The sequence below is a fragment of the Triticum urartu genome, chromosome 5A (assembly GCF_056163025.1).
Source record: "Triticum urartu cultivar PI428250 chromosome 5A, HENAU_Tu73, whole genome shotgun sequence".
NCBI classification, from domain to species: Eukaryota; Viridiplantae; Streptophyta; class Magnoliopsida; order Poales; family Poaceae; genus Triticum; species Triticum urartu.
The window spans coordinates 606,759,225-606,780,184 of NC_141877.1; the positions used below are offsets into that span (position 1 = coordinate 606,759,225).

The window sequence follows — 20,960 nt, forward strand, 5'->3', positions numbered from 1 at the left end:
GCTGGATGGTGATGGCGGCGCCGGAAGCAGAGCTCGAAGACGAGGCGGCAGGACGTCAGCACGCGTCGAAGGCGTCGGTGCCCGCGCACTCCGACTTGACGGCCTTGCCGCCCGCCCTCTTCCTCTTCGGCAGCCTCCCAACGCCAGCCGCCCAAGGAGACAACCCCGAGAAGTTCAAGGAGCCGGCGACACGGATGATGGGGTCGCCGGTGCCGCACGGAGCGGCACCCGACACCTAGTCGGACCCGTCATCCTGCCGCCTACTATCCTCGTCGTCGCTGCCGCTGTCCTCCTCGTCACTACCGACACGGATAAGGGCTTCCATGGTGAGAGGGATTTGATGAAGATAGATGCTGGTGTGGCTCAGGATAAGGTGGGGAAAAGATAACGGTGTGGTGTGGCTGAGGATAAGGTGGGGAAAAGGTATGGTGGGGAAAGGGAGCGGTGCGGGGCCACGAGTCAGGCCGCGTGTCGCGAGCGACCGGCCGAAAACTCGGCCGGCGCCCCGGCGTAAAACGTTTGCCATTGAAATACCCTTAGTAAAACTAGGGGGACGGTGACTCAAAAATATAAAAAATTCAGCCAAAATACCCCGATTGAAATACTCTTAGCAAAACTAGGGGGAGGGTGACTCAAAAATCAATGGCAGCCGGCAGTAAGAATGGGCGGCGGCGGTACAAGTGCTGCAGCAGCTCGACATGCAAGAATGGGCGGCGGCCGCCACCATTTCTTCTCCCCACCGTGGGCGACATGTCAACCAGAGACGACACCACCACCTCGGCCCATCACCGTCAGGTTACAGCTGTAAAATGTTACAGCTCGGAAATGAATCTGAGCTCCCAGGCAGGGCCTAAACCATTTGCTATCGAGGGCAAAAATGTACTGGTCTAAAAGACGACGGCAAACATAATTAACACCCAGCAATGTTCAATCCCAAACATATAACAGGCTGGCTTTCAAACATACGATTACAGGATCCATAATATGTATCGTTTACTCTAATGGATATTCATTAGTACATCATCTTCATCACATAAATATAATATTTTCCCACATTTCTGTCTGCACCGCACCAAACATCATCTTCGGTTTGAGAATCCCAAAAGTTGCACCTTTGACAAACATCATCTTTGATTTGAGCGAACCATACTCCCAAGTCTTTACCTTGCAAACTTACTCTTCTTTGAAGGATGAGGTGCAAGCTTGTCGTTGTTCCATAGCATCCCTTTAAAAACAGAAACAAAATAACTTAGCTATATACACTTTGTTCATGAGCAGTATGGACAGATATGATTAGTTGCCACTTCACAAAAATGTTGTACACAATACTAGTTCAAAAAAAGAAATAGACAAACTAAAAAGAGTAATGGCATTGCACTGGAGTATTTTTAATAAAGAAAATGGTATCGCCCTCAATTAATATAAATGTAATGACATCATATAATTGATCTTGTTTCGGAAGGTGATGGCATTATGCTCTTCATCGTTAGCTCTCGGGTAACTTGTCATCAAAGCGTTTTCTTTCATTTCTGCCACATAGTCATGACGTTGCGTTTGTGGCCTCAATGAGCAGGTATCGACTTTATCAACCAGCTGAAAAGACCACAACTGACAAACAGGGGACTGGTGGCGAACATGCTGCTGATGGGCCAAGGATGGGGTGGTGCATTCAGGTCGCACAAGGCAGGTTTAAGGATGTCGGATGAGGCGTGAGAAGATGAAGAAACCAGCGGGAAAGTTTGTCGCCAGAATCAAGACAAAGACAGACACATGAGAAGGCCGGCAAGGCTAAATAATACAGGAGTTTTACCCAATGACATTCTCATGCAGGGAGAATGGCTTTTCACCAGCCCAGTATCCAGTTACATGATACAGAAAGTACACACTATCTGAAACAAACTGATTCTAACAGAAACAGCCAAAGATGTGACCTGACTGACCCAAAGCAACCCAACGAAACACATTTTAAAACTCTCGCCAACAGAAATAATATGTGTTAAAAGCTAAATGCATGCGCGCGCGTGTGCATGTCTATATATACTTCTGTCAGGTTGCTACTAGAAAATAGAGGACAATATAATATGCTTTACAAGAGCAATCAAAATAGTGTTTTTCTTGTTCCTAAAATTCACTTAAAAATAGCACACCATACTAGTAGCAACAGAAGGCTGTGTGATGAATCAAGAACTAAACCTGTACAGGCAATGGACAGTCCCATAAAGAGCAAAAGATCCTACTAGGAGAAATAGAGGACTCTCTCAAGGACATCTTGATGGCATAAGGACCAAAGCTTTTATTGACATACAGTGTAGAGCCCTACACGGCTAGAGTGGCTAAAACTCAAACGCTTGAACAGCCTAACAGAAGATTCATGGTAACAATATATCAAATGCTTCAATTAGTTAAAGCTATTATTAACAGGAGTATATATTACGATAACACAGCGATGCAGTGTCGAAAAGCGGCAAATTAGAAAATTTGAAGCAGGACCAAAGCTACAGAGAATAATGCCGGGCAAACAACCCTGATCAGTAGAACCAATGCCGCTAATGGAGGGGGGTAATAAGCGTGCACCAAAGTCACAATTCAATTACCCATGAGAATCGCACACGCAACCAGGCAGCATATGTATTTGCATCATAGGCAAGATAAATAGTAGTAAGAAAAAAAGCAGCGTTACACTACCATATCCAACAGAAAGCTAATCAAAGGCAACCATGTTAGGTAATATGTGATAACGTACATAAAAGGGCGTCATTTAAACACTAAGAGAACTTCTTCTAGTTACCTGTTGGCCTTTCAAGGTGTCTGGAGAAGACAGCTGGAAGTAGGGGCACATTAGCAAAACGGCTTTTGCGAGCTTGCACATCCACATCCACAGACTTAGCATAGCAGGACCGTTGATTGATATATGGAGTACATGACTGAACATGTGCCTGTTTCATGTCAACCATGATCATCCACGCCTCACCGTGAAATTCCTCCTCCCTTAAAAGGCAGCATACAACATCCGGGTCATCCGCACTGATGATTGGGAACTCAGGAAGACGGCAAGGTATGTGCAGCTCCTGGTAACCAGAGCTACCCCAGACAGAATCCAGGTAGATCACACGATGGAGCTCCCACTTGAACTTGGACATCATGTTCAAATTCCAAATGGTGATCTTTTGGCGAGGGTGCTGCCCTAGTCTTCTCTCAAGAAGGTGACGATGGCCACTATGGATTCTCTCATGGAAGTCATTGTCAATGTGGACAAAGCGCAGCATGCCTTGGCTGACGGACACACTTTGGAATCTCCCGGGGAAGTATCTTTCAACCCGTACGTCATTACGGTACGCTTTTCCCCCGGGGAAAGGCACGAAGTGAAGCACGGGGGAGCATGTATCGGAGAAGTCAGATATTAGGACACCGCTGAAGTAGTCTACCCAGCACAGAAAACGACCATCAAGAGCGAGCACATCGTCAGTTGACCACAGGAAGGGGAACCGGACATTGCTCTGGTCATGCGGCCGCGGGGCAGGCCTGTTGCAGATGGTTCCCCAATGTCCTTTCTCGGAGTTGAAGATGCAGAGTTCAACAAGCATGGGATGATTGCCAGTGTCGCTTTTTTTGGGGTAGACATTAAGGTCGGCAACAATGTAGCAGTCCGGCGCGAGCCGCAGGATGCCTGTGGCGAATTTATCCATCAGGAACGGCCTTTTCCTGTCCTTGGTGTACCGAGGGAGCTGCTGCACCGAGGGGGAAGGACCGGCGGCCGTGTAGACGAACAGATCTGACGCGATGTTGACGTAGCGAGTCTGGCTCGGGATGGAGATGTGGAAGAGGACGAGGTCCTCGTCAGTTGCCCGGACGTAGGGACAGGCGGGCCGGGTGGCTGAGGCTTCTTTCTCCGGCCAGTGGAGGTCGAAGTAGGAGACCCCTTCTGGAGGATCGGCGAGGCGAAGGACACGTAGCAGGAGCGGCCGCTGGCCATGTGAACTGCAGCGGCGGTCTTGTTCTGGTTGACGGCCTCACGAACAGCGCATATGCCGTCGTAGGACTTGGTGCGGCCGATGCGGTCCAGCATCACCCAATCGGGGAAGGCACCGTCCGCCCATGGCGCTCCTCCGCCTCCGCTGGCCATGCCGATCGGGATCCGCGTCGGGAATAAAGCAGCCGCCTCCGCCTCCTCCCTAATCTTTTTTCCTCCGGTGGTCATGGGGATCGGCATCGGGATTGAGATCGGGATCGGGAATAAAGCAGCCGCCTCCGCCTCCTCCCTAACCCTAACCCTACCCATGTTTCTGGTGGGGAGGAACTGGTTTGGTCTTTGGTGGACGGGAAAGAAGGGCCACAGGCTATAAGTTACTAAAAATCTCACTGGGCCGGCCACGAGACGGTTAGGCCAGCAACCGGAAACAAGTCCGAAGCGGAGTCCGTCTCGCCTCTGACTGGCACTCTACTGGGCTGGCCTTTTCCTGTAGCTAGGTTTTTTCGTCTCCACTTTTTGCTAGGTTTTCTTTGGTTTTTCTTCGGTTTTCCTCTTTTTCCTTCTTTTTTCATTTTCTTTTTTTTCCTTTTGCCTCCTCGGTTTTCTTTCTTTCTTTCCTACTCCCTCTGTCCCATAATATAAGAACGTTTTTGACACTACACTAGTGTAAAAAATGTTCTTATAAATAAATATAAGAACATTTCACTGGTTTTATTCGCTTATCTTTGTTTCTTCATTTTCTTTTTTCTCAACAGACATCTACATTTTTCATATGCCTTGTAAATAAATATACATCATATTTTTTTATACATGTTAAACATTTTCAAATATATATTATTAACATTTTTTCGAGTATATGTTTTGATGTCTACCTTTTCATACAAGTTCTATATCTTTTGTATGCATCTAAAACATTTTTATGCATGTTTAATATTTTTCAAATACATTATTACAATTTTTACAAAAACATGTTTGAAAAACATTCAAATACATGCTAAACGTTTTTCAGATACACGTTGGAACATGTTTTAATAATTATTTTCGCTGATCTATGTGCAGATCCCTGTAACCAGCTTGCGCCCAGAGAGAGTCCAGGTTGATCACACGATGTAGCTTCCACTCAAACTCGGAGTTCAAAGTCCAACTGGTGATTTTCTTCGGAGTCTGCTGCTGCTGCCCTTGCCTTTTTCTATCACGAAGCTCAAGGCATCGGCGGCAGCGACCAGGGACTCTGTCATGGAAGTCATTGTCAATGTGGACAAAGCAGATCTTGCCTTGGTTGATGGACACACTTCGGAATCTCTCCGGGAAGTACCTTTCAACCCGTACCTTACCACGGTACTCTTTTCCTCCAGGGAAAGCCACGAAGCAGAGCGACAGGGAGTCTATGTTTTCGGAGAAGTCACATAGCAGGACACCGCGAAGTAGTCGACCCAGCACAGGAAACAGCCGTCGAAAGCGAGCACATTGTCGGTTGACCAGAGTTCGGGGAACTGCCCGCCATTGCCCGGGTCCAATTTGGGGATGATTTTCCACTTTCCAGTCTCGGAGTTGAAGACGCGGAGTACGGCACGCATGCCATTGCCCTTTCTTTTGGGGTAGACATTGAGGTCGGCAACAATGTAGTGGTCCTCCGCGAGCTGCAGGATGCCTGTGGTGAGGTCATCCGTCAGGAACGGCCTTCTACTGTACTCGGCGAAGGGAGGGAGACCCTGCTGATAACCCACAAGTATAGGGGATCGCAACAGAGGGTAGAGTATTCAACCCAAATTTATTGATTCGACACAAGGGGAGCCAAAGAATATTCTCAAGTATTAGCAGTTGAGCTGTCAATTCAACCACACCTGGAAACTTAGTATCTGCAGCAAAGTGTTTAGTAGCAAAGTAATATGATAGTGGTGGTAGCGGCAACAAAAGTAAAGACAGCAAAAGTAATGTTTTTGGTATTTTGTAGTGATTATAACCGTAGCAGCGGGAAAGTAAATAAGCGTAAACCAGTATATGGAAAACTCGTAGGCACCGGATCAGTGATGGATAATTATGCCAGATGCGGTTCATCATGTAACAGTCATAACATAGGGTGATACAGAACTAGCTCTAATTCATCAATGTAATGTAGGCATGTATTCCGTATATAGTCATACGTGCTTATGGAAAAGAACTTGCATGACATCTTTTGTCCTACCCTCCCGTGGCAGCGGGGTCCTATTGGAAACTAAGGGATATTGTCGGTGTCAAAACCGGTGGATCTCGGGTAGGGGTCCCGAACTGTGCGTCTAGGCTGGATGGTTACAGGAGTCAAGGGACACGGAGTTTTACCCAGGTTCGAGCCCTCTCGATGGAGGTAAAACCCTACGTCCTGCTTGATTAATATTGATGATATGGGTAGTACAAGAGTAGATCTACCACGAGATCAGAGAGGCTAAACCCTAGAAGCTAGCCTATGGTATGATTGTTGATGTGTATGTTCTATCGACTAGCCTGACCCTGGTTTATATAATGCACCAGAGGCCTAGGTTAACAAGAGTCCTAGCCGAATACGCCGGTGGGGAGAAGTCCTTGTCTTGATCGCCAAGTCTTGTGGAATCTTCCTTGTATGCGGCAGCTGTCCGAACTAGCCCATGAGTATACGGCCATGGGGGTCCTCGGCCCAATCTAATAGATCGGGAGACGACGTGGTGAGTACCCCCTAGTCCAGGACACCGTCAGTAGCCCCCTGTACTGGTCTTCAAGTTAGGGACGCTCCTCGATTCTTCCGAACCGTTCTTCATCCTCGGTCGCCGGTCTTGAAAACTGGTTCAACAAATCTTCTCATCTTCGATCTTGAGGATCGCCGAAATGCATTCGACGAGTTTACACCTCGGGTATCCGAGGAGCCCCTTTAAGTTTCCGGCCTTTATCAATGCCTTGTTATTTTTATGCCACACCTCGGGTTTGAAGTTGTTCCCGGGCGGCAGCATCCTCTTGCGTCCGAGCTCCAACGCCGGACTGTATTCGAGGTATCTTTTGCAACCGAGCACCAACGCCGGACCGCTTCCCAGCTCTAACGCCGTAATGTATCCGAGCTCCAACGCCGGACTATGTATCCGAGATCCAACGCTGGACTGTATATCCGAGCTCCAACGCCGGACTGTATCCGAGCTCCAACGCCGGACTATATCCGAGGTGTCGTAAATCACCTTGGTTCAAAGAAGTTTGAAGGAGTTTAGCCGAGCTTAATGCCGGAAATGCCCTCTATGGAGCCAGCCACTAGCGCCCGAGCTTTATGTCGGGCTGCTTCCGAGGTGGTGCACCACCCTGAATGTGGGCCGATTTTTGTGAATATTTTTTATTGGTGCAATTTATTCTCTACCGAGATATATAGCCAGTAGCCCTCAAGGTGTGTATCGGTCTAAAACCCGAGATGCATCGTCCCCTCCCGCCACGCGTACACACGCATCCCCTTCGCTTGTTTCCCGTCCGAGGCAAACTATTACCGGATTAACATCGAACGCCAGCCTCCCACTGGCCCCTACTATAAAACCCACCCGTTTGGCCTTCCTTTCCTCACCCTGGACGCCCCGCTCTCTCTTCCTCCGCAACGCTCTCTATCTCTCTCTCCCTCTCTCTCCCAGCAGGTTTTGTTCTCCTCCGATGGCAATGGCCTACTCCGGCACAGGCAACAACTCTGGATGTAGCGGCGCGACATTGGTCGGCTTCTGGCCATCGAGTGTGTGTTTGGGAAATGTTGCATGGAAAACAAAAAAAATATATGCACACGGAATGATCTATCTATCGAGATGCATAGCAACGACGGGAGAGCGTGCCTACGTACCCTCATAGATCATAAGCGGAAGCGTTTCACAACGCGGTTGATGTAGTCAAACTTCTTCGTGCTTCAACCGATCAAGTACCGAACGCACGGCACCTCCGTGTTCTGCACACGTTCAGCTCGGTGACATTCCTTGCCTTCTTGATCCAGCAAGACGTCGAGGTAGTAGATGAGTTCCGTCAGCACGACGGCGTGGTGACAGTGATGGTGAAGTGCTCTCTGCAGGGCATCGCCTAAGCACTACGAAAATATGACCGGGGGTGTAAACGGTGGACGGGGGCGCCGCACACGGCTAACAATTGATATGGTGTCTACCAGGCGCCCCACCTCCCACATATATATAGATGGGAGGGAGGGAGGAGCAGCCAAAGGAGGTGCCTGATACGTCTCCAACGTATCTATAATTTATGAAGTATTCATGCTATTATATTATCCATCTTGGATGTTTAATGGGCCTTACTATGCACTTTTATATTATTTTTGGGACTAACCTATTAACCCAGAGCCCAGTGCCAGTTTCTGTTTTCCCTTGTTTCAGTGTTTCGTAGAAAAGGAATATCAAACGGAGTCCAAACGGAATGAAACCTTCAGGAGAGTTATTTTTGGAACGGAAGCAATCCAGAAGACTTGGAGTGTACGTAAGGGAAGCAACGAGGAAGGCGCGAGGCAGGGGGCGCGCCCACCCCCTGGGCGCGCCCTCCACCCTCGTGGCTCCCCTTACCGACTTCTTTCGCCTATATATATCCATACACCCTAAAACCATCGGGGAACAGAATAGATCGGGAGTTCCGCCGCCGCAAGCCTCTGTAGCCACCAAAAACCAATCGGGACCCTGTTCCGGCACCTTCCGGAGGGGGGATCTGTCGGTGTCAAAACCGACGGATCTCGGGTAGGGGGTCCCGAACTATGCGTCTAAGGCCGATGGTAACAGGAGGCGGGGGACACGATGTTTACCCAGGTTCGGGCCCTCTCGATGGAGGTAATACCCTACTTCCTGCTTGATTGATCTTGATGATATGAGTATTACAAGAGTTGATATACCACGAGATCATAGAGGCTAAACCCTAGAAGCTAGCCTATGGTATGATTGTTGTTGTCCTACGGACTAAACCCTCCGGTTTATATAGACACCGGAGGGGGCTAGGGTTACACAGAGTCGGTTACAAGGGAGGAGATCTACATATCCGAATTGCCAAGCTTGCCTTCCACGCCAAGGAGAGTCCCATCCGGACACGGGACGAACTCTTCAATCTTGTATCTTCATAGTCCAACAGTCCGGCTAAAGTATATAGTCCGGCTGTCCGAGGACCCCCTAATACAGGACTCCCTCAGTAGCCCCTGAACCAGGCTTCAATGACGATGAGTCCGGTGCGCAGATTGTCTTCGGCATTGCAAGGAGGGTTCCTCCTCCGAATATTCCATAGAAGATTTTTGAACATAAGAGTAGTGTCCGGCTCTGCAAAACAAATTCCGCATACCACCATAGAGAGAATAATATTTCCACAAATCTAATCTGCTGACAACTTCTGTAGCATGGCATCACACCACGACCCGGTCATTATTCAAACCATTTTTCTCAACCTGCCACTGCACGTCTCGCGAGGCAGTTTTATTGGCACATCTTGTCAAAGCAGAGATCGTGTTCCCCTTATCACGGGATTCTCACCAATACGGGTATGTGTAACCCAATCGTGCCTGTTGGTATGACTCCTCGATTTTAGGAAAGTTCCAAACGGCCACGCGGAGGACGCTTGATATTCACCCTCTTTATAAAGGGGCCAAGGCCTGTCCTTTTCTTCTCGTGCTCAATCGAATCCTTCCCCCCACCTTGAGTTCCAACACCCAAGGCTCAGGCTAGGCGCTTCGGACCTTCAATCATGTCCGGGTCCAACCTTCAAGGTTAGTGGATGCCCTCCTCTGTCACAGAGGAGGATATCAAGAAGCTAAGAGAAGCCAGGTATCTGACCGCCGAAATCTCGCACAGGCTGCCTGCTCGAGGGCAGGCCATTCCCACTCCCGAACCCAGCGAGAGTGTCGTATTCGTCTCCCACTTCCTCTGAGGGGTAGGCTTTAGTCTAGATCCCTTTGTTAGAGGGCTCATGTTCTATTACGGGCTCGATTTCCATGATCTGTCCCCGGATTCCATCCTTCACATCTCGTCGTTCATCATCGTGTGTGAGGCTTTCCTTCACGTCACCCCACACTTCGGCTTATGGCTCAAGACCTTTAATGTGAAGCCAAAGATGATTAATGGGCGACACGCAGAATGCAGAGGCGCCCTAATAAGCAAAGGCACCGATGCTCCATGGCCAAAGGGTTCCTTCCCGGAGATGTCTAGCTTATGGCAACGGGAGTGGTTTTACATCACAGCTCCCCGAGGTACTAAGTGGGTAGCTGCCCCTGCCTTCCGCTCGGGCTCCCCGCCATAACTGGCATCATGGGTCAACAAGGGGCTGGACTGGGAACCAGTAAGTGATGTGCCGATATTGCAGAGTCGCATCCGAGATCTCCTTGAGAGAGATGTCAGCCTTGTCAAGGTAATGCAAGTCATGCTAGTTCGTCTATCCCTGCCTTGCAAACGTCAACCTCTCCGTATGTGGAGTTCAACCCGGAAGGACCGTGAACTATTCAACACTTCTTCGGCGTGACGCTCGAAGAGATGTACAAATTATTCAACACTTCTTCAGCCGAACATGATGTCTCTTTATTTATCACAACATCATTCTAAAAAGTCGCTCTTTGACCATGACTGGGTAAAAAAGGCGAAGATGATCAGGTGTTCGTCCCCCCTTCCTGAAGGCTCAACAAATCCAGTACTAGCCAGAATGCTTGAGCTTGCGCCTTATCAAGCGCCCTCAGGGGAAGATAAAGGGAGGAACAAAGAGGCCGAAAGCGGGCCTCACTCATTATTCATCCAGACCGGGGGAATTAGTGCCTCCGCGAAGGAGGATAACCGGTGAGAAGAGTCTAAACTCCCCTCTCCCCAAGGAAAGAAGAGGACCGCCTCTGAAGACTTGGAAACAGTGGTTTCCAAATGAGGGAAGAAATCTTCGTCAGGGGGTCCTACCCCGGAGGGTACCCTTCCCGCACAGTGCCCGCAAGGGGATCAGCCCCCCACCGAGCTGTAAGTAGATAAAAGTACTTATAGTAAATATATTCTGCTTTATTTCTGAGGACAATAATCGAGACGTATGTTTTGTAGTTTGGATCGTAGCCCTTCTCGACAGAGTTCGTCTTCGGGGGATCTTCTTCCGGAGATGATGGAGAGCGAAACACCTCCTCATGCCTCCCCGCCTCATGAGGCGGACGACCCTGAGGTGTCATCACGAAGGATTTCTCCTGATCCGCCAAGGCCGGAAGGCAACCCTTCGGCCACCCGGAGTCTGGAGTATTTGGCTCCTAAGGGGAGCAACAGAAAGAGTCCGGAACTGTCCGGTGCGCGACCGGACTCATTGAGGAATCTTCTGGAGCAAGCGGCTATCTCAGAAGCGCATCGTATGTTTATGGGTACGGTAGTTGAGAAGATTTCATCCGTCGAAAGCGGGTTGCATGAAGCTTTTATGAGCCTGCTGAGAGGCTTTGAGGTACGCAAAGTAATACGTATATTTTTGACAGTACCGCACACGCTAGGTGTGCCCTATGCAGATAGTAGCCCCTGAGACTCTGGTTGTTGTCGAAAAAGGCGGCAAATAGAGGATCATAGTCCCAGGTAATAATCATGCCGCCTTCATGTGCAGGTGGCTGAGGGTCCGGTGGCTAGCCGGATTGGGGAGTTTGCCGAACTGAAGCGGCAACTTGATGCGGCGGATGCCAACATCATGCTTGTAAACACGCGGCTTGACGAGGCACATGGTATGTATTCTCCGATGGCCAACATATATTAAGAGGGGCATGATGCTAGTATCTATAATATGTTGTGACTACAGATGGAGCTGCCGCCGTGGAGACTCTTCAGGCGGAACTTGCCCAAGCCAAGGAACAAGCTAGGAGGAGTGATGAGGCCGCTCTGAAGGCGGTCGAAGAATTAAGAGCCGAACAGGCTACACATTGCGAGAGCAAAGAGAAAATAGCCAAGATGGTTGTTGAGTTGAAGGGTGCTGCCGACTGTTATGGGCTTCTTGAGAGGGAAAGCCAAACGAAGGTAGCAGACCTGGAAAAAGCCCTGGTAGCTGTCAAGGAAACCCTCTCTAAGATCAGAGCAGCGAAGGAGGAGCTACGTCAAGCCGGAGATATCACGGCTGGGAAGCCCTTTTTGTTGCGGATGAAGTTCGGAGATCCTAAGTATGCCCTTCTGGATCAATTATGGAGTTCTGCAGACGCGTATTGGATTTGGTAGCGAGTGCCGCTGATGCGACCAAGTTTTTCGAAGATCAAAAAGATCACGAAGTGGAAAAGTCGTTCTGGTCGCAATTCCATGCTTCGGTGCGTCCTGAAGGAAATATGCCCTAGAGGCAATAATAAAGTTATTATTTATTTCCTTATATCATGATAAAAATTTATTATTCATGCTAGAATTGTATTAACCGGAAACATAATACATGTGTGAATACATAGACAAACAGAGTCACTAGTATGCCTCTACTTGACTAGCTCGTTAATCAAAGATGGTTATGTTTCCTAACCATGAACAAAGAGTTGTTATTTGATTAACAGGATCACATCATTAGGTGAATGATCTGATTGACATGACCCATTCCATTAGCTTAGCACCCGATCGTTTAGTATGTTGCTATTACTTTCTTCATGACTTATACATGTTCCTATGACTATGAGATTATGTAACTCCCGTGTGCCAGAGGAACACTTTATGTGCTACCAAACGTCACAATGTAACTGGGTGATTATAAAGGTGCTCTACAGGTGTCTCCAAAGGTACATGTTGGGTTGACGTATTTCGAGATTAGGATTTGTCACTCCGATCGTCGGAGAGGTATCTCTGGGCCCTCTCGGTAATGCACATCACTTAAGCCTTGCAAGCAATGCAACTAATGAGTTAGTTGCGAGATGATGTATTACGGAACGAGTAAAGAGACTTGCCGGTAACGAGATTGAACTAGGTATTGGATACCGACGATCGAATCTCGGGCAAGTAACATACCGATGACAAAGGGAACAACGTATGTTGTTATGCGGTCTGACCGATAAAGATCTTCGTAGAATATGTAGGAGCCAATATGGGCATCCAGGTCCCGCTATTGGTTATTGATCGGAGAAATGTCTCGGTCATGTCTACATTGTTCTCGAACCCGTAGGGTCCGCACGCTTAAGGTTTCGATGACAGTTATATTATGAGTTTATATGTTTTGATGTACCGAAGGTTGTTCGGAGTCCCGGATGTGATCACGGACATGACGAGGAGTCTCGAAATGGCCGAGACATAAAGATTGATATATTGGAAGCCTATGTTTGGATATCGGAAGTGTTCCGGGTGAAATCGGGATTTTACCGGAGTACCGGGAGGTTACCGGAACCCCCCGGGAGCTATATGGGCCTTAATGGGCCTTAGTGGAGAAGAGAAGAGGCAGCCTGAGATGGGCCGCGCGCCCCTCCCCTCCCTTGGTCCGAATAGGACAAGGAGAGGGGGTCGGCCCCCCTTTCTCTTTTCCCCCCTCCGCGAATCCTATTCCAACTAGGATTGGGGGGGGGGAATCCTACTCCCAGAGGGAGTAGGACTCCTCCTAGAGCGCCACCTCTAGGCCGGCCGCACCCCCCCTTTGAGCCTTTATATACGGAGGTAGCGGCACCCCAGAGACACACAAGTTGATCCACGTGATCATATTCTTAGCCGTGTGCGGCGCCCCCTGCCACCATAGCCCTCAATAATATTGTAGCGGTGCTTAGGCGAAGCCCTGCGACAGTAGTACATCAAGATCGTCACCACACCGTCGTGCTGACGGAACTCTTCCCGACACTTTGCTGGATCGGAGTCCGGGGATCGTCATCGAGCTAAATGTGTGCTAAAACTCGGAGGTGCCGTAGTTTCGGTGCTTGATCGGTCGGGCCGTGGAGACGTACGACTACATCAACCAAACGCTTCCGTTGTCGATCTACAAGGGTACGTAGATCACACTCTTCCCTCTCGTTGCTATGCATCACCATGCTCTTGCGTGTGCGTAGGAATTCTTTTGAAATTACTACGTTCCCCAACAGTGGTATCCGAGCCTAGGTTTTATGTGTTGATGTTATATGCACGAGTAGAACACAAGTGAGTTGTGGGCGATATAAGTCATACTGCTTACCAGCATGTCATACTTTGGTTCGGCGGTATTGTTGGATGAAGCGGCCCGGACCGACATTACGCGTACGCTTACGCGAGACCGGTTCTCCCGACGTGCTTTGCACATAGGTGGCTTGCGGGTGACAGTTTCTCCAACTTTAGTTGAACCGAGTGTGGCTACGCCCGGTCCTTGCGAAGGTTAAAACAACACCAACTTGACAAACTATCGTTGTGGTTTTGATGCATAGGTAAGATTGGTTCTTGCTTAAGCCCGTAGCAGCCACGTAAAGCTTGCAACAACAAGGTAGAGGACGTCTAACTTGTTTTTGCAGGGCATGTTGTGATGTGATATGGTCAAGACATGATGCTGATTTTTATTGTATGAGATGATCATGTTTTGTAACCAAGTTATCGGCAACTGGCAGGAGCCATATGGTTGTCGCTTTATTGTATGCAATGCAATCGTGCTGTAATGCTTTACTTTATCACTAAGCGGTAGCGATAGTCGTGGAAGCATAAGATTGGCGAGATGACAACGATGCTATGATGGAGATCAAGGTGTCGCGCCGGTGACGATGGTGATCATGACGGTGCTTCGGAGATGGAGATCACAGGCACAAGATGATGATGGCCATATCATATCACTTATATTGATTGCATGTGATGTTTATCTTTTATGCATCTTATCTTGCTTTGATTGACGGTAGCATTATAAGATGATCTCTCACTAAATTATCAAGAAGTGTTCTCCCTGAGTATGCACCATTGCGAAAGTTCTTCATGCTAAGACACCACGTGATGATCGGGTGTGATAGGCTCTACGTTCAAATACAACGGGTGCAAAACAGTTGCACACGCAGAATACTCAGGTTATACTTGACGAGCCAAGCATATACAGATATGGCCTCGGAACACGGAGACCGAAAGGTCGAGTGTGAATCATATAGTAGATATGATCAACATAGTGATGTTCACCAATGAAACTGCTCCATCTCACGTGATGATCGGACATGGTTTAGTTGATTTGGATCACGTGATGACTTAGAGGATTAGAGGGATGTCTATCTAAGTGGGAGTTCTTAAGTAATATGATTAATTGAACTTAAATTTATCATGAACTTAGTCCTAGTAGTATTTTGCAAATTATGTTGTAGATCAATAGCTCACGTTGTTGCTTCCCTATGTTTATTTTGATATGTTCCTAGAGAAAATTGTGATGAAAGATGTTAGTAGCAATGATGCGGATTGGATCCGTGATCTGAGGTTTATCCTCATTGCTGCATAGAGGAATTATGTCCTTGATGCACCGCTAGGTGGCAGACCTATTGCAGGAGCAGATGCTGACGTTATGAACGTTTGGCTAGCTAAATATGATGACTACTTGATAGTTTAGTGCACCATGCTTAACAGCTTAGAATCGGGACTTCAAAGACGTTTTGAACGTCATGGACCATATGAGATGTTCCAGGAGTTGAAGTTAATATTTCAAGCAAATACCCGAGTTGAGAGACATGAAGTCTCCAGCAAGTTCTATAGCTAAAAGATGGAGGAGAATCGCTCAACTAGTGAGCATGTGCTCAGATTGTCTGGGTACTACAATCGCTTGAATCAAGTGGGATTTAATCTTCCAGATAAGATAGTGATTGACATAATTCTCTAGTCACCATCACCAAGTTAGTAGAACTTCGTGATGAACTATAGTATGCAAGGGATGACGAAAACGAATCCCGAGCTTTTCATGATGATGAAATCGATGAAGGTAGAAATCAAGAAAGAGCATCAAGTGTTGATGGTTGACAAGATCACTAGTTTCAAGAAAAGGGCAAAGGGAAAAAGGGGAACTTCAAGAAAAACAGCAAGCAAGTTGCTGCTCATGTGAAGAAGCCCAAGTCTGGTCCTAAGCCTGAGACTAAGTGCTTCTACTGCAAAGGGACTGGTCACTGGAAGCGGAACTACCCCAAGTGATTGGCGGATAAGAAGGATGGCAAAGTGAACATAAGTATATTTGATATACATGTTATTGATGTGTACTTTACTAGTGTTTATAGCAACCCCTCAGTATTTGATGCTAGTTCAGTTGCTAAGAGTAGTAACTCGAAACGGGAGTTGCAGAATGAACAGAGACTAGTTAAGGGTGAAGTGATGATGTGTGTTGGAAGTGGTTCCAAGATTGATATGATCATCATCGCACACTCCCCTATACTTTCGGGATTAGTGTTGAACCTAAATAAGTGTTATTTGGTTTTTGCGTTGAGCATGAATATGATTTGATCATGTTTATTGCAATACGGTTATTCATTAAAGTCAAAGAATAATTGTTGTTCTGTTTACATGAATAAAACCTTCGATAGTCATACACCCAATGAAACAAGTTCGTTGGATCTCGATCATAGTGATACACATATTCATAATATTGAAACCAAAAGATGCAAAGTTAATAATGATAGTGCAACTTGTTTGTGGCACTGCCGTTTAAGTCATATTGGTGTAAAGCGCATGAAGAAACTCCATGCTGATGGGCTTTTGGAATCACTTGATTATGAATCACTTGATGCATACGAACCATGGCTTATGGGCAAGATGACTAAAACGCCGTTCTCCGGAACAATGAAGTAAGCAACAGATTTGTTGGAAATCATACATACTGATGTATGTGGTCCGATGAATATTAAGGCTTGCAGCAGGTATCATTATTTTCTGACCTTCACAGATGATTTGAGCAGATATGGGGATATCTACTTGATGAAACATAAGTCTGAAACATTTGAACAGTTCAAAGAATTTCAGAGTGAAGTGGAAAATCATCGTGACAAGAAAATAAAAGTTTCTACGATATGATCGCAGAGGTAAAATATTTGAGTTACGAGTTTGCCCTTCAATTAAAACAATGTGAAATAGTTTCACTACTCACGCCACCTGGAACACCATAGTGTAATGGTGTGTCCGAACGTCATAACCGTACTTTATTAGATATAGTGCGATCTATGATGTCTCTTACCGATCTACCACTATCGTTTTGGGGTTATGCATTAGAGACAGCTGCATTCACGTTAAATAGAGCACCATCTAAATCCGTTGAGACGACACCGTGTGAACTATGGTTTGGCAAGAAACCTAAGCTGTCGTTTCTTAAAAGTTTGAGGTTGCAATGCTTATGTGAAAAAGTTTCAACCTGATAAGCTCAAACTCAAATCGGAGAAGTGCGTCTTCATAGGATACCCAAAGGAAACTTCTGGGCACACCTTCTATCACAGATCCGAAGGCAAGACATTCATTGCTAAGAATAGGATCATTTCCAGAGAAGGAGTTTCTCTCGAAAGAAGTGAGTGGGAGGAAAGTAGAAAACTTGATAAGGTAATTGTACCTTCTCCCTTATTGGAAAGTAGTTCATCACAAAATCTGTTCTTGTGACTACTACACCAATTAGTGAGGAAGCTAATGATGATGATCATGTAACTTCAGATCAAGTTACTACCAAATCTCGTAGGTAAACCAGAGTGAGATCCGCACCAGAGTGGTACGGTAATCCTGTTCTGGAAGTCATGTTACTAGACCATGACGAACTTGCGAACTATGAGGAAGCGATGATGAGCCCAGATTCCGCGAAATGGTTTGAGGCCATGAAATCTGAGATATGATCCATGTATGAGAACAAAGTATGGACTTTGATGGATTTGCCCGATGATCGGCAAGCCATAGAAAATAAATGGATCTTCAAGAGGAAGACGGACGCTGATAGTAGTGTTACTATCTACAAAGCTAGACTTGTCGAAAAATGTTTTTGATAAAGTTCAAGGTGTTGACTACGATGAAATTTTCTCACTCGTAGTGATGCTTAAGTCTGTCCAAATCATGTTAGCAATTGCCGCAATTTTATGAAATCTGGCAAATGGATAAACAAAACTACATTCCTTAATGGATTTAAAGAAGAGTTGTATATGATACAACCAGAAGGTTTTGTCAATCCTAAAGGTGCTAACAAAATATGCAAGCTCCAGCGATCCATCTATGGACTGGTGCAAGCATCTCGGAGTTGGAATATACGCTTTGATAAGTTGATCAAAGCATATAGTTTTATACAGACTTGCGGTGAAGCCTGTACTTACAAGAAAGTGAGTGGGAGCACTACAGCATTTCTGATAAGTATATGTAAATGACATATTGTTGATCGGAAATAATGTAGAATTATTCTGCAAAGCATAAAGGAGTATTTGAAAGGAGTTTTTCGAAGAAGGACCTCGGTGAAGCTGCTTACATATTGAGCATCAAGATCTATAGAGATAGATCAAAACGCTTGATAAGTTTTTTCAATAAGTACATACCTTGACAAGATTTTGAAGTAGTTCAAAATGGAGCAGTCAAAGAAAGAGTTCTTGCCTGTATTACAAGGTGTGAAGTTGAGTAAGACTGAAAGCCCGACCACAGCAGAAGATAGAAAGAGAATGAAAGTCATTCCCTATGCCTTGGCCATAGGTTCTATAAAGTATGTCATGCTGTGTACCAGATCTATTGTATACCCTGCACTGATTTGGCAAGGGAGTACAATAGTGATCTAGGAGTAGATCACTAGACAGCGGTCAGAATTATCCTTAGTGAAATAAGGATATGTTTCTCGATTATGGACGTGACAAAAAGGTTCGTCGTAAAGGGTTACGTCGATGCAAGTTTTTGACACTGATCCAGATGATTCTAAGTCTTAATCTAGATACATATTGAAAGTGGGAGCAATTAGCTAGAGTAGCTCCGTGCAGAGCATTGTAGACATAGAATTTTGCAAAATACATATGGATCTAAATATGGCAGGCCTGTTGACTAAATTTCTCTCACAAGCAAAACATGATCACTCTTTGGGTGTTAATCACATAGCGATGTGAACTAGATTATTGAATCTAGTAAACCCTTTGGGTGTTAGTCACATGGAGATGTGAACCAATCACATAAAGATGTGAACTATTGGTGTTAATCACATAGCGATGTGAACTAGATTATTGACTCTAGTGCAAGTGGGAGACTGAAGGAAATATGCCCTAGTGGAAATAATAAAGTTATTATTTATTTCCTTATATCATGATAAAAGTTTATTATTCATGCTAGAATTGTATTAACCGGAAACATAATACATGTGTGAATAGATAGACAAACAAAGTGTCACTAGTATGCCTCTACTTGACTAGCTCGTTAATCAAAGATGATTATGTTTCCTAACCATGAACAAAGAGTTGTTATTTGATTAATGGGATCACATCATTAGGTGAATGATCTGATTGACATGACCCATTCCATTAGCTTAGCACCCGATCGTTTAGTATGTTGCTATTACTTTCTTCATGACTTATACATGTTCCTATGACTATGAGATTATGTAACTCCCGTGTGCCATAGGAACACTTTGTGTGCTACCAAACGTCACAACATAACTGGGTGATTATAAAGGTGCTCTACAGGTGTCTCTAAAGGTACATGTTGGGTTGACGTATTTCGAGATTAGGATTTGTCACTCCAATCGTCGGAGAGGTATCTCTGGGCCCTCTCGGTAATGCACATCACTTAAGCCTTGCAAGAAATGCAACTAATGAGTTAGTTGTGAGATGATGTATTTCGGAACGAGTAAAGAGACTTGCCGGTAACAAGATTGAACTAGGTATTGGATACCGACGATCGAATCTCGGGCAAGTAACATACCGATGACAAAGGGAACAACGTATGTTGTTATGCGGTCTGACCGATAAAGATATTCGCAGAGTATGTAGGAGCCAATATGGGCATCCAGGTCCCGCTATTGGTTATTGACCGGAGACATGTCTCGATCATGTCTACATTGTTCTCAAACCCATAGGGTCCGCATGCTTAAGGTTTCGATGACAGTTATATTATGAGTTTATACGTTTTGATGTACCAAAGGTTGTTCGGAGTCCCGGATGTGATCACGGACATGACGAGGAGTCTCGAAATGGTCGAGACATAAAGATTGATATATTGGAAGCCTATGTTTGGATATCGGAAGTGTTCCGAGTGAAATCGGGATTTTACCGGAGTACCGGGAGGTTACCGGAACCCCCCGGGAGCTAATTGGGCCTTAATGGGCCTTAGTGGAAAAGAGAAGAGGCAGCCTGAGATGGGCCGCGCGCCCCTCCCCTCCTTTGGTCCGAATAGGACAAGGAGAGGGGGCCGGCCCCCCTTTCTCTTTTCCCCCCTCCGCAAATCCTATTCCAACTAGGATTGGGGGGGGGGAATCCTACTCCCGGAGGAGTAGGACCCCTCCTGGCGCGCCACCTCTAGGCCGGCCGCACCCCCCCTTTGAGCCTTTATATAAGCAGGGGCACCCCAGAGACACACAAGTTGATCCACGTGATCATATTCTTAGCCGTGTGCGGCGCCCCCTGCCACCATAGTCCTCGATAATATTGTAGCGGTGCTTAGGCGAAGCCCTGCGATAGTAGTACATCAAGATCGTCACCACGCCGTCGTGCTGACGGAACTCTTCCTGACACTTTGCTGGATCGGAGTCCGGGGATCGTCATCGAGCTGAACGTGTGCTAAAACTCGGAGGTGCCGTAGTTTCGGTGCTTGATCGGTCGGGCCGTGGAGACGTACGACTACATCAACCAAACGCTTCCGTTGTCGATCTACAAGGGTATGTAGATCACACTCTTCCCTCTCGTTGCTATGCATCACCATGATCTTGCGTGTGCGTAGGAATTGTTTTGAAATTACTACGTTCCCCAACACGTCCACTACTGTTAAATGAGCAAATGGTCGAGTGGGACGAGCTCTATAGGTTGTCCGGACTTGCCATGAGGTCTGTCGTGGATCATCTCTGGCCGGAAGGACCAAGGCCAAATAGTTATTTTGGTCTTGTGCAATGATTCCTTGGAGCTGTGCCGCATATCGATGCTGTAAAGAGGTCGGCGCACATAGAAGGTGCGCGGATGGCTTTTGCCTATGTCAAGACATGCTGGGCA

At 46.6% G+C, this 20,960-nt stretch overlaps 2 pseudogenes; both read right to left on the reverse strand.

Moving 5' to 3' along the window:
• Window positions 1–2,780: 2,780 nt before the first annotated feature.
• Window positions 2,781–4,320, reverse strand: LOC125510981 (uncharacterized; annotated as a pseudogene).
• Window positions 4,321–5,005: 685 nt separating this feature from the next.
• The window catches only part of LOC147973299 (uncharacterized), a 135,671-nt pseudogene continuing 119,716 nt past the window's right edge, over window positions 5,006–20,960 (reverse strand).